The following is a 25858-nucleotide window of genomic DNA, read 5'->3' on the forward strand; positions in this document are numbered from 1 at the left end:
CCCCTGGTGACTATGGAAGACATCTGAGTACAGTGAATTCATTGTCATGTTGAAGAAACCAGTTTGAGATGGTTTGAACTTTGTGAGATTGTGCGTTATCCTGCTTGAAGTAGCTATCAGAAGATGGGTACACTGTGATAATAATGGGTTGAACATGGTAAGCAACAATGCTCTGGTACGTTGTGACACTTAAACAATGCTCAGCTGGTACTAACGGGCCCAAAGTGTGCCAAGGAAATATCCCCCACACCATTACACCACCATCAGCCTGAACTGTTGATACAAGGCAGGATGGATCCATGCTTTCATGTTGTTGATGCCAAATTTTGGCGCTTCCATCCAAATGTTGCAGCAGAAATCAAGACTCATCAGACAAAACAAAGTTTTCCCAGTCTTCTATTGTCCAATTTTGGTGAGCTTGTGCGAATTTTAGCCCCAGTTGCCTGTTCTTAGCTGACAGGACTGTCACTCAATGTGGACTCCTGCTGCAGTAGCCCATTTGCTTCAAGATTCGGTACCTAATAAAGTGGCCAGTGATTGTATATTAAGTGTTGCTCTATAAGAGGAAAATTGATTTGAATGAGTTTAACAGAAGGCTGCAATCGAGTAAATGTGAAAAAAGTGAAGGGAGCTGATTATTTTCTGAATCCACTGTATATACTGTAATAGTGAGCAGGATAGCTACAGAATGGTACACATCCCAGATGGATGCCACTACATGTTAAAGTTACAAATTGCTTTTATTTTTCATTTAGGTATTCCTTTGTAAATTTTGCATGGATTTTTTTGTCATTTCTATGTTTTTAGAATAGAGATTTGGTTGCTGTTTTCATTATGTATTTACTCTCGGTTTTATTATTTTTACACCTTTGTCATCTCTGTTATGATTCTTGTTCCCGAAACATTTTTCCCTTGTGGTTATTTTTTTAAATTTTATATGTTTATTATCTATTTCAAAGAGGCTCATTGTTATTTTTGTTTACTTCCAGTTGCTATTATTTTGAGTCATGGTAGCAATTTCATGTCTGAGGGAGTGCAAATGATAAGATTGGCGCAATAGCACCATAATTATCTGAGTTTGACAGAATTCAACAAATACTTTTGCATATTTGTTTTCTCATTTACCTTGAAACACTTCTCAGTTTGAGTTTTTGTCTTAATATTTCAAATACTATGTTATTGGGTTATGATTGAGTTTGACACTCTCTCTTTTGGTCTTCTGATTATTATCCCTTGCTTGTTTAAACACTTGTCCTTGTCATTACTATTAATTTTGGTTGCATTTCAGTGCTAATCTTGACAGTCTTATTTTGTTTATTGCAGGGCGCCATTTTGTTTTCCTTGGGCACAACTATTTTGTGGAGTTTTGTTGATCTTTCCATCCCGGCTGATATAGTAGAAAAACTAAGAGAGTGTGATGTGTGACATAACCATTGTGGCAGTTTTAAGGGTTTTGTGCATTTCCAGGTTATCAATCCATCCATCCATCCATTTTCCAACCCAGGGTCACAGGGGTCTGCTGGAGCCAATCCCAGCCAACACAGGGCACAAGGCAGGAACCAATCCTGGGCAGGGTGCCAACCCACTGCAGGACACACAGAAACACACCCACACACCAAGCACACACTAGGGCCAATTTAGAATCGCCAATCCACCTAACCTGCATGTCTTTGGACTGTGGGAGGAAACCGGAGCGCCCGGAGGAAACCCACGCAGACACGGGGAGAACATGCAAACTCCACGCAGGGAGGACCCGGGAAGCGAACCCAGGTCCCCAGATCTCCCAACTGCGAGGCAGCAGTGCTACCCACTGTGCCACCGTGCCACCCAGGTTATCCAAGTTTTGGATAATTTCAAAAGCATTTTGAAGCTCCCCATTTAGTTTTTGTTACTTACATTCTTATTTTTATTATAAGGGTTTTAGCACTTGGTTTCCCAATCATTCTTTGGGTTATGTCATGTTTTCTGGTTCTTTTGCCTGAGTATAACCATTATTTTTGCTTCATGTTAGTATACAATTTTGGCTAAATCGATAGATCCATGGCTGGGGTGCACTATAAAATGAATGTAAAGTTTTGGCGGCAGTGGTACTATGCTGCATGGATCCAGACAACTGCAAAGGTTTAGAGGTTTTTGTGTGACCTGAAGGTATTTCCTGTAACAGTTGAATTATACCAGAAGTGGATCAAGGCTTATAACAGCCTCTGTCCTGTCAGTCAGACAATCCTGGAGTGAGGAGGAAAAGGAAGCCTGGACACTGAGGAAGAAGTCCGGGAGGCAAAAAGTAGCGAACTTTGTTTGAAATATGGGTAGTTAACTCAATTGTGTTTAGAAAGGCCCAAACGGGCATCGTTTTTGTTGCCTTACTTAGTCTTTTGCACCTGCAGTCCTTTATGTCTTAATGTCTTGTATTGGTTTTAACATTTCCATCTTTTTTCCAGTTTGCAACTTTTTTATCATTATTTGGAACATTTTGGCTTGCCTTGTGTTCTGACTTAATTTCTGTCATTTGGGTTACAGTTTACAGATTATGGGTTTCCTGTAAAATGACTGTTCTTATAGCCCTTAAACATTCAGCTCACCAAGGTTTGTGTCTTAGGATAGGATTGTGGTGTATGTTACATTTTACTGGCTAGTGTGCCATGTTGCAGTTCTGCAGATCAAGTTTTTCCAGCAGGGAGACAAGCATTGATTGGATTTGCTGTTTATACTGCCCCCTGCATGGACATACCTAAAGAAAGACTTCTGACCTTTAACAAAGCCATCAAGCACTCCTGTCAACGAGAAGCTCATCCAGCTTGGCTTTGAGGCCAACAAACCTGCCCTTCCTCTTACCAAACAGCAGCTATTTGTAGTTTTCTACATCTAAAAGCACAAAGGTGTACATGGCCATAGCTGCCAACCTTCTCTTTAAGCTTGCCACTTACACATCTGCATTCAGTCTCCCTATTGGCAAAACAATTAATTATTATTTACTTTGCAATTAAAGCAAACTAGGCTGCTTTACAGCATACCCAGTGAGCTAACAGAATAACAGTATCGGTAAGTATACATTTTTTCAACATTGCTCCCTATTAACTATATACTTTAAAAAAGAACACAATTCATTGGTGCATTATTACTTAGAAATAGCAATTAGGAATGAATGATTTTTTTGGAATTTTGCAAATAAAAAGGCCTACAGTTAAACCTACTTACATCAATCATTCCAAGGTGAAAACCATGACTCAAGCATATACTTGAGACTCTGCTTGAACCTATTTTGGCTTTTCTCAGTAATCTTAGTGTGAAGTACTCAATATTTCTCACCTGGGTCACTAGTGTGTATAAAAATTATATTAACCATCAACTAACACTGCCAGAAATACAATAATGAGATAATTATATATACAAAGATGTAAATATAATTAAAGACAATGAGTACAGATAATGACTTTAGACAGTTACAGTTAAAACTTTATCTAATCCACAAAACACACCTAACAAGAAATGAGCTCACTGGATAATAAACAGAACTGTTTTAATGAAAAAACAGGATTCAAAGATACAATATACAGCACCTATAAAAAGTATTTAAATCCTTAAAGTTTTCACGTTATTGTTATACATCATTTAATAATATCTCAATGATCTAATTTATTTGGCCGATGCTTTTATCGAAAGCAACTTAAAAATGTTTGAGATACAATTGATTACATTTCTCTTGTTTATCCAGTTGGAGCACATGCTGATGAAGTGACTTGTTCATGGTCACACAGGGCCATGGTTTGAAGTAGTGCATTTAATTTTTCAACATTGATCAACAGATAAAGATTATTTAATGTCAAAATAAAAAAGATCTCTGTGACTAAATTAACTACAAATATAAAACACAAAATAATTGATCACATAAGTATTCATCTCCTTCAATTCAATATTTATTAGATGCACATTTGGCAGCAGTGACGGCCTTGAGTCTCTGTGTGCAGATCTCTATCATCTTTGCACATCTAGACATTGTATCTTTTCTTCATTCTTCTTTTTGGTCTCTGTCAGGTTGCATGTGGATCTGGAGAGAACATCCCTTTTCAAGTCCAGCCACAAATTCTTAATTGCATTAGGGTTAGGTTTAAGGGTTAGGTGTTAGGGTAGACAATGAAAGCCCATAGTCTGGCCCTGGCACACTGATTTCCCATTTAGCATTTAAATATAATATGTTTAAACTGCAGCCTGCAATTAAACTCAATCTGTCCCCCTACTACTATTTAAACTAAATGTGCATCACTAAGAAGTCGTACAATAAGGTTCATTCAAAATCCTCCAGTTTTAAAGACCTTTTTTTGTGCAATACCTTCATCACCTTTCATTCAACCCCTGGGGATGAAACATCTCCAGATCCTCAATCCAAAATAACTCTCTCCTAAGCTGCCACATTTTGTTCCAGCTCTCATTATACTCTAAGCCAAACATAACTGGCCTACGTCCCTCCTGATTAAAATGTTGGTATGATATGGTAGGTTTCAACTGATTTTCAATAAGCCTAAGGTGCTGGAGAAATCGGGCCCTTAACAAATGTTTGGTCTCTCCCACATAAATTAGGCCACAATCCCGACATTGTATCACATATATGCAATTGATGGTATTTAAACCGATTTCCTGTAGGATCACTACCTCCTTCTGAGAGAATGAATTACGAATGACCCTCCTCATTTTAAAAGGGATATTCCAGTTTTTGGCTGAATGCTACACGAAGGATGCACCAACATATCTTTCAAGTTTTTGTTTTTTTGAAACACCACCACCAATTTGATAGATCACAATGATTCGAACTCACTCTGTGCCTGATGTAAATTATCACAAATCACTCTCACTACCTGCCATGCCTGCTCCGAGTATTAAAGATAAGAGGGAACCTGATGAAGTCCGAGTTCGAGTCCCCCTCCCCTCCCGGGGATGGTAAGACCATCCCGGAAAGAGAAGAGGGAACATCTCTCTCAGTCCGTTTTCCTCCTTCCATTTGATGTATGACACTCCTGCCATCAATTTCCTGAGATTGCCCCATCCTCCCTCCATGAACCAGTGCATCCTCAGCAAGGTCCTACTCGATTTGTCGAACCAACTTTGAAGGAAAAATATTCACCCTCAGGACCTTCACTCCAACCAGAATTAGTTCCATTCGGATCACACTTTGATTTCTGACCCAAATCAGCTCCCAAAAATAATGTCACCAAAATACTATACCGGAGCAAGGGAGAGGCAAAAGCTATCACTCCCCTAGAAACATCCTTGAAAAAGAACGGAAACACACCCAAAATCGTTGAGTTTAGATCTAAGAAATGAATAACAATTAGCCCTGCACTATCCCAACACCCCAAAAATATCCACCCCTTCCATTTCAGATGTAATCATGTATGGTCCAGATCTAATCTCTATATCAGTTAATCGCCCCAGAAGTCCAAAATCCTTGTCAATCCAAGGCCAACACTGCATAAAAGTAAGATACAAATATAATTCTAGTATCTCTAAACCCTCAGAACGTGAAAAAACTGAAAAAATGGATGGAGCCAAAACCAGGAAGAATTAAAAAAAGTTAACGTCAATCCTACTATACAGTAGTCCCATTCTCTGTCCTCCATTTGGTCCATAAACCTCATATAATAATCCCAGTCTCCCAAACAGTCCATGCAATCTGAAATCAACACGGACTTCCATCAGTTCCAACCGTCATATTCAATCAATTTAAAAATATGCTCTCCCACCCCACTGATCTTAAGTTTAGGGTTCGGTCGAGTCAGGTCATAAGTCCTTTTTAGACTATCAGTCGATATCGTGGAAATGTCAGAAAGACAAAATAGGGATTCCAAACAGTCATACAGGGGACGGAACACACAACCAACACACCCACAGAAAGAAGAGCCTGATGTTGAAAACTATCTTTTTTCTTCCATTTCCATCCAGAATCACCATGGAATGAGGTTTCCGAATGCACCGAAATCATAGAAGCTCCCCCACTAACCTGTTCGGGATACGTCAGCCATTCTGATATGAGGTAAAACTTCATCCGAAAGGTTATCCAAGCCCATCTCCATAGCCTGTCTAAACTCATTTAATTGATCAACATCCATTTTCCTATCTAATGAGCCTATTCGTACCTCATCCTTCTCCACAGAAAATCCAGACCCCATTGGAATTTGCTCAAAATCACTTGTTAGGGTTAGAAAAATTAAGTCCCTCCCTCTTCTTTTAAGTTCAGGGTTGGGATAGGTTAGATCGTCCACACCTGAAAGACTCCCACAACCTCCAAAATTTGTGTTCAAATGGCAAAACAATGGACGTAATATGTCATACAGGTGCCACATAGAACATGAAGATATTGCATCTATCGGCACCAAAGCCAAGAATTCCCTATTACTCTTATCTATCCCATCCGATTGAGTATCAGAGAAAAGCCAAACCTCTAGATACTCCAATACATCCCTGAATTTTGTTCCAGAAAAAATAAGGTCACCACCCTTATTCGAACACGGTCCATCCAAAGTTGAAAGAATGGAAGGGTTAATTCCATCCATCTGATAGATCCTGCCCCACTGATCCAAACTTCTCATGAAACCCATCCAATCCGAATCCAACCCATCCTCCGACCCCACCAAAGCCAAAATCACTTGATCTCCTGAAGAATATGCCCCCTGTTGTAAACAAATCACCTCCCTCCCACTAACCTTAGGTTTAGGGTTGGGCGGAGTAAGACCATAAATCAATCTAAACAAGAAATCAAAAAAAGATGGAGTCTTAGGATGAGGGAGTTGGGTGCACCTACCATCGTACAGGGGCAAAGGAGAACCGGAAACTGCCACACCATCATACCTGGTATCAAAATGGACCGAAACCAAGGAATCTAAATTAAAATTAGGTTTGAAGAAGGAGAAATAACCTCCCTGCCACAATTTGATAGCTAAATCCCAATACAACAAACCTAGATCCCTCCGTCCAAGATGTTGTATCCGACCATCCATTACGTCCTCCAATACTCCAGAAGGAATCATGCATGGTTAAAGTAGATCTGGAATACATTTCCTCCTCCAAATCCATCATTGATATTTGCGGTCCACCAACATTTTTATTCACTGGGGACGAGGGCCTATAGGCATATTGTGAAAATGTTTGCCGCACCTCATCCGCAATGTTCCTGTGGGACCTATGGGAATAACCTCTTTTATAAAATACCTGGAATAAGGTATGGATAGCCCTCTCCACATCCTCCAAATGGGAATTAATCCTAAAGAACCGAATAATCTGCAATTTGATTAAAAACCTAAATGTATGTTTCGGATGGTAATTGGTTTGGAATAATAGGGCATGCATATCTGTTGGCTTAAAGAAAATTCTGGACTGAAGATGTCTAAAGGATTCCACCGTCTGCGAAAAATAAATCTCCGTATCCAAAAGTTGACCATATGAGAGTCCAGATTGGCCTGTACTTTAATGGTAAGATGATGTTGATTTAGGATACTCAGAAATTCATCAAATTCATCCCTCGAGTGGGTCCAGACACCCCGCCTCCCATTCAGCTATGTAGATGTTTGCGTCAGAAGGTGCGAATATTTTACCCATTGCAGTCCCATATGTCTGTAAATAATATTTGCCGTTAAACTCAAAATAGTTGTAAATTAAATTAATCTCGAGGCAATTCCAATAATATATCATGCAGCCTACTCGGATCAGGGTACTTTCTGAATGCCTCCTGTACTGCACTTAAGCCCAACAAGATATTAATGTTTGTGTAAAGCGATTCAATGTCCATCGTAAAAAGCGGGGCATCAACAGGAACTCCTTATTGTTTAATGATATGAAAAAGTGATACATATCCCTGAAATAGCTGGTATGTCTCTGTGAGATAGGGTTCAAATAGAAATCTAAATATTCAGAGATATGGTAGGATTCAGACAAACAATCCAAGACTATCGGCCTTCCAGCCGGTACCTCAAAGGGCACAGGCCAAGATTAAGGCGGCTTGTGTATCTTGGGCAGGAGATAGAACTTTCGGACTGATAGAACACCAGGACCTGAAAAGTATTGTTTTTGTTGACGGATAATAAACCCACCTTCAAAAAGCTGCCCCAAGATCCCATCAATCTTCTGTTTACTCTGGTCCTGAATCAATTGTTTCAATAGTTGATAATGTAATGGATTGCTAAGTTGTCGTTCAGCCTCATATATGTACTGTGTTCTGTATAGGAAGACTGTTATGGCACCCTTGTCTACCGGTTTAATTATTATGTCCCTATTTCTGCGCAAATATTTTAACAAAGCTCTCTCCCCTTGTGTCAAGTTATCTAATGGTTGATCTGCCACTGCCATATTATCAATCACCTGCCAATCTGTCTTAATCAGTTCCAAAACTGGCTGCCTCACCTTAGAGGATTTAGGGACCCAAGTTGATGGTTCTATAAACCGACGAGACTGATCATTCTGAGTATATTCAAAATAGTCCAAGAGTTTCAGCTTTCTATGATATCTGTGCACATCCAGACATAACCCCTCCATGTCAGTATGCAATGGTGTCAGGACAAATGACAGACCCTTTTGTTAAAGGGAAATATCTGCCGATGTAAACTTAAATGTTCGCGATTAAATTTTAGATATTCACTTCCATGGGTGAAACTAATTCCCTTGGCCCGTCAAAAAGTTTAAATTTTCCTGCCACCAGTCTAACACACGATACATTCCAATCTTTGTCTAATGAATCTCATCATCGGGTTCGACCTATAAATTCAGGATCTGGAATGTCTTTTGCCCCATATGCCTGTGATAATATCTGATTCGCTTGTATGATTGCCCTCTTAAATTGATCTGAATTAGAATGAGAATATGGTATCTGAGCCAAGAAAATCTATGCTTTAGGAAAGGCCTGCTTTGCAAATCTCAATAGTTGGGTATAATAATTCCGCAGAGTGTTTAATGTGTTAAAAGCAGCCACTTTGTTAACTGCTACTGAAAAGAGAAGTTTTTTGATTTTAATATCAGGTTTTAATCTCTGCAAAATAGCTATCAGATTATTTATCCTGGCTTCCAGAAAAATATGTATTTCCAGTTCCCTATGATGAAAATATGAAATACATCTCAGATTCGAATATCCAATAATCAAGAATGGTTTTGTAGGCAATAATGACCAATCAGGATTTTTGTTCTTTACCTTCTCATGGTCGATAGGGCGATACACCACTTCCAAATTCTCGGTACCTGGTCTCCCGTGTAAGCCAGACAAAAGAGAAGAGCCAGCTTCCGAGCATGGGGGATCAGAATGGGAGTAGGCATCCAAATCTTGAAGGCCTTGCATCCCTATCATCCCTTCACCCCCTGCCAAAGATGTTCTATCCAACAATATGTTCTCAGTAGGACTACTTTAACTTGAAGGCCCAGAGAAGGATTCATTTAAAATAGAAGCCGTAGCCCCCTGCACTAAGCCAGCGGATCCAGATTGATCCCTATGCATCTGTTCTTTAAACCCTGGACTATTATGTCATTTACAATCAAACAGGCAAATCAAATCATCTGACGTGTTTCTGCATGAAAGTTTATTTTGTTGTTCCAATGAAAATTTAATTGAGGGAGAAAGTAAAAAGTTGATCCGGATTCAATCTCCTACTGCTTCAAAATATTGGAGAACCCAATCTTGGTGGTACACAACATCACTCCCATTCTCCTGATAGGTTTCCATCATTCATACCAGAAGCCATAGATACAGAAGACCCATCCTTCACCTCTATCCTTGAAAAAGAAGAAGAGGAGTCTGAAAACACCACCCCATCAACCTTCAAGAAACTCCAAGAGTGAAAGAGAGACCAACATATCTGTATTTGAGGTCCATCCGAAACCACCTCCATTTCTAATATATGTCCTTTTTATTTTGAGATATACCTAACAACCGAGTCCCCCATCCATCAACCTCTTGAAGATACCCTGCAAGACAGGACCCATTGGACCCCCATACAGGTAAGTGTTTGTTCTATATCTCCCATTATAACTCCTACACTCCCCCCCCCCCCATTACCATTACATTATCCAGCATTGAAGGGGCAGATGTCTGTAAGACTGTTTCTCTCAGATTCTGTTCTTCTAAATTTCAATAGATCCCCAACCCTTCAACTCCCAAACTTAGCTCCAATTCATTCATATCATCCAAACAAAACAATAAATAGGTTTTCTAACAGAGTCTTAAAAGGTAAATATACAGGTCTAAAAGAAGGTTGTAATAAATATTTAAAATACCCACCCCTTAAAATAGACCTTACTGTACTTACTGTAAATATACTTTCTAAAAAAAACCTTGAAATGTTCTTACAATAAGAAATAAAATAAAATGGAATAATTGTTATTTAAAAGGTATTCCAATAAATAAATAATTATAAAACTGGTCCATATATATGTGCGTTTCCAAACAGGGTACAAATTTTAACCTGAAGGACTAAAACTATTTAAGATTAGGGTTAAAATCTGAGCTAAAAAGGGACAACTTAACATCAGGGCTGCCAATATGAGTGTTAGGTTTAGAGTCACTTTAACATTAGAGCCCCTGTCACTTGGGATTAAGTTAAGGGTTGGGGTAGGGGTAGACCATCTAAACAAAATAAAAAGTGTATATTACGATAGGGCCTCTAATCTGAGTTTTAATATTAGGCACTAACAACTAGACTATTAACATTAGGGCTAACAAATGAAAATCTTAAGTTCTATGATTTTTAACATTAAAGCCCTCGTCACTAGGGTTTAAATTAAGGGTTGGAGTCGGGAAGGACATAAAAATACTAATTTAAAATTATTTAAAATCTGGAAAGCACCATTCCAATAAATCAAGTGCCGAAGTTTGTGTTAATAATCTTGGGTCAGTTGAAAGACATTTTAGCTGTAAAGATGGATAAGGTAGACTCCTTGGCAACTGTGTTATGATTGTATTCACATCCTGTGCTTGTTTTCTAGAAAAACAAGGTAACTGTTCTACTGCTGGGATTGGGAAACCTAATGATACTTTTTGATACAAGGTTACATAATCAAAATTAACCTTATTAACTGGTAAACCTTATAAAACATCAAATAAACCTATACAGATAATTAACTGTTTAACCAACAAATGAGGCTGCATTTGCTGGAGATCAACTAATAGTCTTGGAATAGAGAAACTCTCTGTTCCATGGAACTTTTTATCTGCATATAATTCCGGTTTGCCAGTACAATTTGCTCCCTCCAGTTGCCTAAAGTTGCAATCCCCCAAGACCAAACAAGACTGAGAAAAGCATGGAGACCATCCCTTTAAACCAGATATTTCCGAATTTATTGGAGGGGTGTCAGAATAGACAATATCTACTACAGTAGTTTTAGAGGTTCTGTCATTCATCATGTCCCCTCTTTGTTTTTAAGCGTCATAACCTTTTTAGATTTGGATTTTATTTTAGGCCTTGTATCCGGCACCCCGGAATCTGAAGAAGAAGAATTTTGTATAGCATTCTCAGTCAGTTGGGCTATACGAGATGCAACACCAGGCAAATGAAGGTCAGAAGACACTGTAGAACATACCTGTTGATTTGTTTCTGGAGGCATAGAACCACTAACTGCTGAAACAGTAGGGTCTTGTAAAATCCATCCATCCATCCATTTTCCAACCCGCTGAATCCAAACACAGGGTCACGGGGGTCTGCTGGAGCCAATCCCAGCCAACACAGGGCACAAGGCAGGAATCAATCCCGGGCAGGGTGCCAACCCACCGCAGGACACACACAAACACACCCACACACCAAGCACACACTAGGGCCAATTTAGAATCGCCAATCCACCTAACCTGCATGTCTTTGGACTGTGGGAGGAAACCGGAGGGCCCGGAGGAAACCCACGCAGACACGGGGAGAACATGCAAACTCCACGCAGGGAGGACCCGGGAAGTGAACCCGGGTCTCCTAACTGCGAGGCAGCAGCGCTACCACTGCGCCACCGTGCCGCCCGTCTTGTAAAATGTCTAAAGAATTAGAAGGTGGCTGTTCAGATTATACTTGACCTAAAGAAGAGTTTTGACAGACTAAATTATTGAACAAAAGTAAAGAAGAGGATGTTAATTTATTTTTATATCTTTTCCTACCAAAAAGAATAACTTTCAGTAATGCTACTGGGTCAAGTGGAGGCAGTGCAGAAACAATCACGTATAATGCCTCTCAACATTTGCATTATACCCATCAACCATTGATCTGTGTATAACTTTATACCTTCAAGAATTTGTGGATTTGGTATGGCTGGTTTAATAAAACCTGAAAGCGTATGGATGTTATTCTTTAGACCCTTAGGTAGAATTGGGTTCTGCACTATCTCCAAATGATGAAGAGCTTGGAGCAGTTTAAAATAGAGTCTGTGTGTTGGCTCAGTAGTCATAATAATAAATAAATAAATAGTAACAGATTAAAAGGGATACACTTAACTCTAACCCTATAGGATGCACAGAAATAATAAAATACTCCACATTTAAAGGTAAGTAAAAAATGTAAAAGGTAAGTATAAAAAGAAAAAAGAAGTCATCAGGCACCCAAGGATGGATGGACTTGCACTGGAGAAGACCCAGGCCCAACACCGATGGAATCTACAGGAGCTACAGGTAAGTACAATGTTTAAGGTAAGTATTTTTTTATTTTTTTGGCCCAGGGTGAAGTAAACGTTCATCATAATCATGAATCAGAATTTTTGTTATAGTATGATCAGGTGACAACACAATAGGATGTATTTCATCCTCCCCTAATTCTGATACAGCCTTGCGTAGGCGACCTCCAACATTTATTAAATTCAATGTCTTATCATATTGAGGAGATAGATTGTATAAACGGCTAGTTTTTTGCAATGCATCACCTTCACTTAGCAATTTTACTTCTTCTGAAAAACTGTCCCATTGGGCTCTCTGTAAAACAGCAACTTCAATTTTAATTCGTTCACTTGCAGATAGGGACACTGCAGCCACCCCATTTATGGCTAAATGAGTGGTTTGAATCAGATCTTCCCATTTTGTAAACAGAGAAAGATCAGGTAATGTTGTATCAGCTACGGAGGTCAAACCACAGAACAAGGATTTCTTCATTTCCTCTGATTCGGCATTAATGGGCTTAGGGTTTTCTGGCCAATGATCTGATGACAGGAGAAGAAAGGAAGGACCCTGATTCCACCTGTTCATTTGAGTTAATGACAACAAGGTCTTCCCTCTAGTAATATCATCAGCAGGATTCTCTGCGGATTCAACATATCGCCATTCTGCAGAACTGGTGAGTTCATGAATCTCTGCAATACGTGTTCCCATAAACACTTTGTAGTGGCAGGACTCGGAGTTAAGCCAGTTCAATACTGTGGTGGAATCAGTCCACAGAAATGTATTTCTAATAGAAACTGAGAGTTCTGTATGCAGCAGCTTTGCAAGCTGTGCACCCGTTAATGCAGCACAGAGCTCCAAATGTGGGACTGACAGCTGTTTCTTAGGTGCTACCCGTTGATCTTGCCATTAAAAAGGACACCTGTATGTTACCTCGAGCACCTTCTACTAAGAGGTAGGAAACACAGCCATATGCTTGCTGGGAAGCATCACAGAACACATGCAAGTCTACAACAGCTTCGGCTAAGTTCATGCTCGAAGTATAACAGCGTGGGAGAACAATCTTGGGTATGTGCAGCAATTCATTCTCCCATTCATTCCATGCTTGGAGAAGGTCATTGGCAATAGGTTCATCCCAATCTCGTTCCCTTTTCCAAAGGGCCTGAACCAAGATTTTAGCTCGAGTGATGAAGGGAATGAGATATCCTATTGGGTCATATTGACTTGCGAGAACCCTGTAAATATTCCTCATGGTGGGCTGATCATAAAGAATAGATTTGAATTTGTATCCCAGTGTGTCTGAGGAACAATCCCAACGTAATCCTAAAGTTGATTCTTCGGGGTATATGTTGTTGAAGGTAAGCCAGAGCTCACATGATTCTGACCTTACATCTTGGGGCAAGTGAGTGATCATCTGGTATGTTACTGGCCCACTGCCTGATATCAAATCCTCCTTCTGCTAACAGCACCCGACACTGCTCAATGAACTGTTTAGCTTGGAGAGTAGACTGAAATGACTGAAGGCAGTTATCAACATAGAATGCTTTATGTACGGAGTCCACGACTGCTTCATTCCCTTTAGCATGCTCCATGACGTGCTTCTGCAGAGCGAAAATCGCACAACATGGGCTACAGGTTGTGCCAAAAGGTAAGACGCGCCACTCATGTGTCTGGAGAGCGACTTACATCAAACTCTCTCCAGATGAACCGTAATACTGGCTGATCTTCTGGAAGAAGTCTAATCTGATGAAACATGGCACGAATGTCTCCACTGACAGCTGCTGGGTATTCTCGGAACCTCAGAAGAACTCCAAGAAGTGATGGGCTCAGAGATGGACCTGGGAACAGACTATTGTTGAGTGATTTATTCTGGTAGACAAATGAACAATTAAATACCAGTCTGGCTTTATTATTGTGGTGAACCAGATGGTGAGGTATATACCAAGAATTGGTAGATTCACTTGCCTCTGTGCTGGTAATCTTCACAACATATCCAGAGTCCAAAAGTTTGTTAACCTCTTTATAATATTCACTAGCTCTCTCAGGAACTGCTGTTAACCGTTGTTCAGTACTTCTCAAAAGGCTCATTACTGCTGATGGTGATACATGAAGGAAGGGAATGGTTTTCCTCCATAACAGAGGTGTGGCATACCTCTGTACTTCATTAACTTTGACACGGGTGGTTTTAGTTTCAAGTATCTCCATAGCTTTTTTGTCTTGTTTAGACCTGGTCACATCTTTCTCCTGACGAAATGGAAGGGTGTCTAGTTGCCACAGTCTCTCTACATGATGATGTAGGTCATGAATAGGCTCCTGGATTGAACTGTGCAAACATGAAACCTCACCAATAAGGCTGCTGAAGGAATTCAGCTGGGCCTTGTAATGTCCAGCCCAATTGAGTACATACAGCAACTGGTCCCCCTGGGGGTCCCTGGCACACTGACTTAATGGGTGTAATTAGGTTTGGATGGTCAGACCCAATTAAAACCAATGGTTGAATTTTTGTATATGACTTAAGGGGAATTCCCCTAAGGTGTTTATACTTTCTTTGAAGGGATTCTAAAGGACACGATTGCTCTGCCAAATTAAGCTGGTCAGCAGTAAATGCGCTGTTGATACTGTACTGTTTTCTAGGATTACTGGCTGCTGATATTGCAAATTCCACTGTTGCACCCTTTAATTGTACAACATCCTGACGAATGGTTCTTAGTTCTAAAAGCTCCTTTCTTCCATCAAGACCAAGCTGTTTTACAGCTGCTGGTAAGATAATTGTACGTTCAGATCCATCATCTAGTACAGCATAAGTATTAAGGGTATTCTTGCCATTAGACAGTATTACCTGGACAACCTTTAACATAATCTTACTGGAGCGATGGCTCTGATCGATGTACAATATACTGGAGGAGGCACTGACTATAAGAATACTTTGATTGCTAACTTGTATTACATCATGGAGAACCTGAAGATGTTGTTCCCCACAGGTAGAACATGGTTTCTTCAATGTACATTTGTCTGGTTTATGCCCTCTGCCACATTTCCAGCATCGTTCTTTGTCCTTTATCCATTCCATCCGAAGAACCGTGTCCAATTTAGTAAACTCTGAACAAGCATTTAAATAATGCTCTTGATTATTACAATAAGGACAGAATGGTTTGAACCGCTCTCTCTTGATTGGCTTTGGAGGAATGCTGTCAGGCTCCTGTTGTATCTGGGGGGTATTCCTTTCACTGCTAAGATAAACTGTAGAGGCCTTAACAGGTGGTGTTTTAGCAGGTCTTGTTTCACGGCGTTCAGCTCCTTGGGATGAAGCCTGATCTAAGTCTGTTGCTCTCTGTGCCACTTGTAGTACCTGTGCTTTCCTTTCCAGCCAGTCAGCAAAGTCAATGAGTGTATAAGTTTGGCTGCTTCCACTCTGTGTGATGCCCCGTGTTACACAATTTTCTGCAAAGGCATCTCTATAATTTAGTGGCAATTTTGTAAGCAGCCTATCGACAGGGGATCCACACTGAAGTTCAATGTCAGCAGCACCACCTAATGAGCTCAGAAAACCTACTAGTGTACTAACTGACAGTGCAAAGTCCTCAATGCCTTTAGCATCCCCTGATCTTACTACAGGAGCATTCAAAATGGCACTCAGTTCTGCTTGAATTAATTGCCCTGGTTGGCCATATCTCTGTTGTAGAGCATGCATAGCACTGGTATAAGGTTTAGGATCATGCAAATATCTCTTAGCAACCTGCAGTGCAGGGGGAACTTGAGGTGGTCAAGCAACACCTGATATTTGTAGTCTTCTGTAAGGTGAGGATGCGGTCCTAGAAGGCTGGCTAATCCTTTTTTCAATAGGATAAAGTCAGTCTCTTTACCTGAGCTGAATGTAGGGAGATTGGGTTTGGGAATGCCAAATGATAACACAGTAGCCATTTGCATTAAGCTTTGTAAATTAGGATCCAGTGCAGGCTGTCCTTGTCCTTGTGGAGGCTCCCATACTTGTTCTAGATACTGCGTGGAGGACAGAGGCACATAAGACTGTTCTAGATGAGGTATAGAATATACGGGTTGCTGTAATTGTTGCCATTGCCTTGGGGCTGAAGGAGGAATACAGTAAGACTCAAATTTTGGCTGGTGAAGAAATGGCTCCCAGATGGGCTGGTGATGATCACTTGTAGAAACTTGTTTTAGCGAGGGGTCTGTATGTTTGGAAGGCATTGTGATAACTCTTCAACTGACTCATGGAGAGGGACAGTGAACTGTGTATGAGGACTTCTGGGTTCAAGCAAAGGCATGCTGGAGCTACGCTGAATGCGAGATTGTGGTTGTGGGCACTTCATAGGTGGAAAGGTCTCTGCTTGTTGATTGATGGACTGTCTTTTTGGAGATAATGTCCTGGCAGAAGAGATTGCTGCAGAATCCATCATGTCCTTAAGCTCCTCCATCTGCAGATGAAGATCCCTCCATCGTTCTTGCATATATTGCCATTGAGTATTCTCTGATTCCCTAAATTCAGCTGTTTCATAATCATTCCTGGGATTGTAACTGAGTATGTAGTCCTCCAGATGTCCTGGGATGCGGCGGGTCCGGCTTGGACGGGGATTACGTGTTGGTGGCTCCTCCTCTGTCTTTCTGGATGCTGCCATGGATGCTGGTACACACAGGTTTCCGGCTCGAAGGACCACTTTGTTAAACAGTGCGTGCGTCAAACTGGTGAGTGTCTGTGGCACCAAATCCTAATCCTCGATAAGAAGGATGAGGCAGACCAGAATTAAGGTAGAAAGATCTCAACTAACTGCTGAACATTACAAAGGAAGGAATAGTTGCAATGGCTTTGTAGAACTAAATGTTTATTTGAAGACAAATATTTATGTGTGGTTTCTGAAACAGAACAAATACAATAACATAAAATAACTCGCAAATTAAAGGCTCAGAGAATGCTAAAACAGGTAATGCCCAAAAGGGCCAGTAGATGGCAGCAGAAATTATCAGAGCGCTATGACGTGCTGTCTTTGACAAAAGGCACTAAATAAAACGTAACAAATACGTTAGCGCTGTACAGACTCGAACAAATCACTATTTAAGCAACTATTACCAAGTCTGATTTCTTCAAGAACTTATATATTACTAAAGAAGCAACATTTATGAATGTACTTATGCAGTTTTGAATGTTAAACTGAACACACTTTAACATAAAGGATTGTCTGAACTTACTGGTGAAACAACGTTACGAGCTTTATCATTACTTTTAGAAAATTATTTCTAATAAAATAAACAGCAAAGCGTAACTTACATCAAACAGACGCACACAAAGTCAACAAACAATTGAATAAATGCAGGTGCATGCAGTACAGCGTTTTCCGCGTATCAGATACAGAAATAATAGTGCGCATGCTCACGCATAACCTGTGAGCGTGATGACGCAACAGACAGCGTGCTCAGACTTTTGTACAGTTTTTATTGAAGAAATAGAAACATTTAAGTGCATCGATTGTAAAAATTGCTTCACCTCCCCATTGGCCCAGGTCTGGATTAAGCAGGTTAGAAAATGATGACATGTTAAGGAGAGTGTGCACTTATGTGGTCAATAATTTTATGTTTTATATTTATAATTAATTTACACCACTTTACAGAGATCTGTTTGTTTGACATTAAAGAGTCTTTTTTCTGTTATTCAGTGTCAAAACAGCCAAATTAAATCCACTATGATTCAGTGTTTTATAACAATAAGATGTGAAAACCTGCAATTGGCTGTAAATAAAATTGGCCTGACAAGTTTGTCTGACTCAGAATAAAGTTAAGATGGGGTTTGAGTACTATGCTTTGCTGATAATACTGCTGTAGCTTGGTGTCCTGCCAGGATGATGCCTCTTTTAATATTCTTAGCTACAAACACAAATTTGTTTTGCTGTTCTCAATAGTTGAAAGATTAATCTGAATGAGTTTATCTTCACCAGTGCCACAGACAGCCCTTTTCCCTCACCTCTGTTTGAATTTTCCTGAATCAGTTCTTCTAAAGTAGATCAGCTAAGGATTGCTGTCAACTAGACACAAATATCCAGGTTATCTGTTCAAAGTACAAATATCCCTGTAGGTACATTAACACAAAAGGTCAATGTCTATTGGAAAATACAGGCACTTCACAATACTTATCTTATTCTCATGTCGGCTTAATCCAATTCAGAGTTATGAGGGGCTATAGTCTATCCAAGCTAAGACAGGGCGCAAGGCAGGAACAAACCCTAGATAGGGGTCCTTTCCATTATGGAGCCCTCTCACACACACAACCACACTCGTCCTTCTACTATGATTAAAACAGAGGTACACTATACAGTACACACAGTATGCTCGTAACTTGTCACACTATGTAACCCACAGTATCATCCATGCTACAGCTGTTCAGATTTATTTTTTTTCTTTCCATGAATTTGAGCATCTAGGACTATTTTTTTTTTATAAAGCAACGCATTCAGCTATTAACCCTAGAATGTTGGCTTCTCCTGAGGGATCAGAGGCATTGGCCAAAATATTACTTGCCAGGCAGTAGATAGCTGCACTGTTCACTTCGGGACCCTCGGGATTTCTGCTTTACCTAATCCTATCTACTGTGCTTGCCGAACCCTACATGACAAGAGGGCTGGATGACTTTAGTGCAAATGAAGTGCCTGGTGTGGAGCTGCATGATAATTCAAGCACTAGCATGTTGGTTAGAAAAAGAATTTCACAGAAATACAGCTAGGCTAAAATGATACTTTTAGCATTTTGGCTTGAATTCTTCAATGTTTTTGGCAAGGAAAGAAAAGGATTCAGAGACCATATTGGTTTTATTCCTTCCTAAAACCTTGATGTCGTTTCATCATTTATTGTTCTCTCTTCTGAAGAATATTCTTCTTTTCTGCTATCCCAAAAAACACATGGGGCATCATGTATAAACGGTGCATATGCACAAAAATGTTGTGTAAGCCCGTTTCCATGCTCAAATTGCGATGTTTAAAACCTAAACTTGGCGTAAAGCCACGCACATTTTCATGGTAGCTCAATCCTTGGCATACGTCAAAGAAGTCCTTTTGTTCCAGTGTGGTTTCCCTTTCTTTTTTAGATCCACATCCCTGATGTGGCTTTATCATACACACTGAAATTAACCGCATATTGTTTATTAGTTTAAGGCATCTGATTGTAATTAACCTGTAACAATATAATGGTCCATGAAATGACCAAACTATTCCAAATACCATAACTGCTTTAGCGATGTTACTCTCACTGCACCTTCTTCTTCTTCTTTCAGCTGCTCCCATTAGGGGCTGCCACAGCGGATCATCTTTTTCCATATTACTCTCACTGCACCACTCGGAGTATTTATATCGCTGTATCTGAGTGTGGAATCACAGCTCTACAGCAGCTGATTGGAAAGAGAATTATCGGTATGCTGCCTCAGCCATGCTGTCTATTGAACTGCTCTCATACGGCAAACACTTCAGAGCCTTTTCTGTAGAGACCTTGTGGTTCAGAAACAGTTTCATCCCAAGAACTATAAACGCAATCAATCAGTCCTTCAAGTGCTCCTTATAGAACTGTTTGTACTTATATGTACAATCACCTCACTGTAAACTTATGATACAGTTAATATTACCAACCTGAGCCACTTTATAAAGCACGTATATACATATGATGACGATATCATTTCTAAGATGAAATGCAGCAAAATATGTTTATTACATTATACAGATAAAATGTTAACATCATTTAAATAATCTATATTGTTAGTAATTAAACATGTGAGGACACGGTGTCACTGCGGTAGCAACGAGCTGGCGCCCCTTTCAGAGATTGTTCCTGCCTCGTGCTGTATTCTTGGTGAGGCTGTCACACCACTGGAAGGACAGATGGATAGAATAATTAAACATGTACTACGAAGATATTTCAATGTTCCTTAAAAGTTTTGAAGAATCGGTGTTCTGAGCTTACAGATGGCTTAACATCTATTACTGAGCTGATTGTGTGGCGATTGGGTACTTGGGGAAAGAAAAAGAAGGATAGGAATTGGAGGTTAGTACATTTGAAAGAGACAGTACTGCTGCAATAAATTACCACTGTTTAAACCAACAAATAGTATGTTTTCCCTGCCTCCACTTGGTATTCGCTGAAATTATTCTATTTTCTCCCGTGCTTTTGCGATTGCCTTTTCACAGAACATTGAGCTTAAGGGCAATTTATATTGATTTGCATATTCAAAGAGATGTAACTTCTCACGCTGACCGGGATTTATGGAGTGGAAGAATGTGGAAGTTGGTGAACGCACAGATTTATGCATCTGGATTTTTTTGTGTGTACGCACATTTCCACTTTCGCCCATATGCTATTTTTTTGTGTGAATTCTACACACGGCATTATGCATGAAGCCCCTGATCTTTCAGAAGCCTTCTTCTAAAGTCAAGCCTGTGAAAAAGTCCAATGCATATTTAGAGCTTCCAACTTTCTTTTTGCTTGTGATGCTCTTTGCTCCTTATTGCAGTTTTTTTTTGCAATGGAAAGTCATGGAAAATGGTATGGAGACTTTATTGATTGTTGACCAGTTTATAAGATCTCAGTTTTATTTTTAACCTATTTAAAGTATTTTCTCTGTACACTGAACAGCAAAAATTAAACAGTATGTATTAGTGCTTTCCCATAGCTCCAGAGCCCCTGATTACAAGGATGCATTTCTCTTTTTACTTTTTTGAGAATTCCTATTCCTTTAGACCAGGTTCTGTACCTGTAATGGTACATTGGTTTAATATTATCTTACTGTGGTATCAGATCCTATTTGATATGCACTTTGTACCGCTCTCAGATCCGGCACGATTATAATACGTGCTGCCCTCCTTGAGAGGCAACAAAAGAAAAAGAAAATAAATAATCCGGGGCGCGAGTGACCAACACTACTTTTCTACTACACCACTTCAATTATAGAGACACACCAGTGAAAGCACGGTCAAGTAAAAATGATTATTGGAAGACAATACACATGATCACCATAACAACAACAAAAAAAAACCTTATATACATAATATTGCGCTTCCCCTCCCCACACAAATCACGACACAAACACTTCAAAACATACATTACTAATAAAGATTGAGCAATTGGAAACAAAACAAAATAAAACAATGGATTTATAGTCTTTTAAATCTTCTCTGTATGGTATCGTTGAGCGCAGTCTGTAGTGGGGAATGAGGCGCCGACCATATCTCTTATTCCGGGAAACGTACTGATTAACTGTTCCTTGTGCTGGACCGTCAAGTCCTCTCCCGTATGCCTTCCTCCAGAAAGTAAAAATAATTTGACTGGAAATGAACCCGGGTTCACCTGACGATATCCAAGAGGTGTTAATCCTTTCCCTCATGCCTTTTTCTGTTATGGCTTCCTTCTCTCTCCTAGCTCTTCTCCTTTTCTTTTTTCCCGCCACCTATTTACATATTGATAGCTCCTCCCCGTACAGTCTGTTGGCCCTCCAAGCCAGGTGCTCCCCTCCCTCTGTATAAAGGGCTGGCCCTACACATTAAGGCATACCAGTAAAACAGGTATGGGAAAAGGTACAAACTTACAGGGACATACAGTACACATATTCCGGACGACCGTTACAACTTAACAGGAAAGGTATTAACTGACCTAATGGAGGATAGGAAAAAATGTCAAAACTAGTTATTAAGCTGTTACCTATAACCTCTTAATTGCCTCAGTGTCCGCACTGTATCATGTTTATTCGACACCAGGGACCTCTATTTCAGGCTGGTTGCTAATTGGGGCCTTCATCTTTACTCCTTTACTTCAAACCAGTTTACCACCAATAGAGGGCTTCACAACACCATGCTCCCATGCCCCTAAAGGACCACAGATAGACAAAGTTTAAACAATATAACCTCCATGCAATACTAGTACAAGTTAGACAAATATATTGGGTTTAAGCTTTCACTTAAAAACTATATTTATTTGCGTCAAAATCAAGAGCAGCAAATATTAAATGAGTCATACATCCAAGGTGCGTTAAGTCTTCATACTGTCCTGGAAACAACAGCAGCATGCTGATATAAATTCCCAGATGACCAAGTTCCTATATATCCTCATATAAAAAAGAAAAAGAAAAAATCTTGCTGGTGAGAGATGGAGAGAAAAAGAGGGGCTCCTTGCAAGTGTCTGTGACAGCTGAGAGAAAACTTAAAAGTGTTTTCTTATAATAAAAATGGTGACCACATTTCCATTTCTTTTGTGCCCATAATGAGAACAGACATGTGAAAACACCTGCCTTAGTTCTTTTCATCTTCAATACATTTTACAGTATATTTTAATGCAAAAAATGTTACATAATCATTATCACAAGCTCAAGGTTATTTTCTCTTTGGAATCGAAAGCTGCACAATCTGACTATGCAAAAAACTCCTAATCCTGATTTGTGTTCCAGCTTCCCAGAATACATTGCACTCCTGTTCAGCTTGATATGCAGGCTAATGCATATCACCTGACATGCATCAGTTGAAAACATTAAAGTATCAAGTATACCGTTATTATCTGCAAACTTACAGTAACTAGCTTGTTGTTTATAGTCTCATCTAAACTGTTCATGTATATTTAAAAGATCAGTGGCACAAGCAGTGATCTGTGAAGGACACCACTTTTAATATTTCCTGAAAAAGTTTGTCTTGTATAACCCTTCACTGCCTGTGCTTGAGAAAATTTTATACCCTCAATATTCCCAATTTTTAGTTTAATCACTAAGATTTTATATGGTACCCTATCAAATCCTTCTGAAAGGATAAATAACATAATATGCATCTCTCTCATCATATACTGTACTTTAATTGATTCTTCATAGATTTTGATCATATTACTGAAAACACTAAACCCATGTGGAATATTTGCTAGTATTCCTATTTCACACATGTGCTGCTCAATCTTTTCCTTAATAATTGCTTCCATTAATTTACCTGTGATACTATTAGGTTATTAGCCTAAAATACAGAAGCCTGCCTAGGTTATGACTTTCACAAGTTTCATCCCTTGTGCCCCCACAACTCTTATTTACAGGACCTCCAGACTATAGCCAGCCTGGTCTTTATGGTCTACTGCTCTTTCACTGTTTATATGATTGCAACACAGCTGAAGAATGGCTGTTTCTCAGTAATGCAATGGTTGACCAGTCTGCTTTTCACAACTTTGGGATTATCGTATTCTGTCCCTTAACCTACAAAGGCCTTTATTATAAAATTACAACTAGTTTTATCAGAATGTAGTGTCTACATTTTTTAACATATTGCTTAACTTACGATATTCTGACCTGTGTGGGGTGTTCATGAGTCATGAACCCCAAAAAGGCCAAAAGTATAAAACATAAGAAGGAATTTATTTTAGAGAAGATAAAATGCAACAGTTAGGAAACAAAGTATTCAAAAAGGGCAGAATAAAATAGACTTCTTCTTCTTCTTTTGGCTGCTCCCCTTAAGGGTTGCCACAGCGGACCATCTTCTTCCATATCTTCCTGTCCTCTGCATCTTGTTCTGTCAGACCCATCACCTGCATGCATCTCTCACCACAATCATAAACCTTCTCTTAGGCCTTCCTCTTTTCCTCTTCCCTGGCAGCTCTATCCTTAACATCCTTTTCCCAATATACCCAGCATTTCTTCTCTACACATGTACAAACAATGCAATCTTGCCTCTCTGACTTTGTCTCCCAACCATCCAACCTGAGCTGACCCTCTAATGTACTCATTTGTAATCCTGTCCATCCTCGTCACACCCAATGCAAATTTTAGCATCTTTAACTCTGCCACTTCCAGCTCTGTCTCCTGCTCTCTGGTCAGTGCTACCATCTCCAACCCATATACAAAAAGGGATTTTATACATTTTGTAGAATCTGTTGAGCCATACTTGCAGAGTTCCTTCTAGTGACCCCAGGAACTCCTGCACTCTCATAATGTCTAAATCACAGAAAGAGACAGATAGTTCAAGCTGGATTGTCCCACCCAGTATCCTATAAAGGTCCAAATGCACCGTACTGTAACTCCATTTTTTCCTATAGTGACATAGGGGATTATTTTCATATTAATGAGGGTTTCTCATTTGCTTAGATCAGGTCTTCAAGGGCCATGTATTGGTCTGTTAGCATCTTGATGATAACTGGGACCACTACCTGCCTTATCTTTAGAATATCTATTTACTGAACCCATGCCGATTAGAACTTCAGAACAATTTTGTCACAGTACCTATTTTCAAAGGTTCCCTTGTGTCTGGGCATAGTATTCAAAAAACATACCAATTTCAAACCTGCTTAATCAAGAGTCACAGGGGCTCGGACCTCGGCATCAAGTACTAATCCCAAACAGGATACTAGTGCATCATACGGCTCAGTCACACTCACCAACACTGAAATCTACATGTTTTGGTATATGGTAGAAAAATTGAGAACACAGACCGGCTGGGCACAAGATTCAAATCCACAATTCTGCACTACCTGCACTACCCCTTTGAACACAAACACTTAATAAGTAAATTTTTTTTTTATGTTATTCTACAAGAGGTAGCAGCATATAACATGAACGTTATTTCAAGTAGGTGGTACAATTGTACAGGAATACATTGAAAGGGGAAACACAGTAAGAGAGATAATCCATTGTCTTGGGCTACTGGATACAAAAGAAAAAAGGAGAGCTCTTCTAGAAAATGCCCTCATCAAAAAAATGAAATGATACTACACTGCCATCCTTGAGTTTAATCTCGTTGGATATAGTGAATAGCTGCAATTAGACTGAACCCTAGAATGTTTTATTCATGATAGAGTATAACAAAATGAATGTCTGGGAGATAACTCTTGAGGTGCTTTTTGTAAAATAAAATATTTTTTCCAGGCTAAGCAGAAGCTAACAAAGATTTGGCATTTATTTGTACAGTAAAAGAAAGTGTTTATTCCAGTCAAGGTAGTGTGCAGCCTTTGTAGTATTTTACAGTATGCAATGCATGGATAATGATTGTTATGCCATCCTTTACCCAGCACTGTATTGAAACACATGGTAATGATGTGTCCAATGAAAATTAAGACCCTGGGGTTGCATTTCCATTACATTATGACTCATTATGTGAGCAAGAACACAGAATATGTTGGCTTAAACACAACAATGTTAATGTCCTAAAGTTTATTCATGATCCTCATGCAACTTGACCAAGCTTGAGTAGTTTTGCAAAGAATGAGGAAAAATGGCAGCATCCAGATGTGCAAAGCTGATTGAGAGAAAGAGACCTGTGAACA

The 25858-nt window shown here is 39.6% G+C and overlaps 1 protein-coding gene across 1 annotated transcript in view; it reads right to left on the bottom strand.

Moving 5' to 3' along the window:
* stau1 (staufen double-stranded RNA binding protein 1) overlaps window positions 1–25858 on the bottom strand; it is an 814059-nt gene that overhangs the window by 193051 nt on the left and 595150 nt on the right. The window lies entirely within an intron of this gene.

Source organism: Erpetoichthys calabaricus, chromosome 10 (assembly GCF_900747795.2).
Source record: "Erpetoichthys calabaricus chromosome 10, fErpCal1.3, whole genome shotgun sequence".
NCBI classification, from domain to species: domain Eukaryota; kingdom Metazoa; phylum Chordata; class Cladistia; order Polypteriformes; family Polypteridae; genus Erpetoichthys; species Erpetoichthys calabaricus.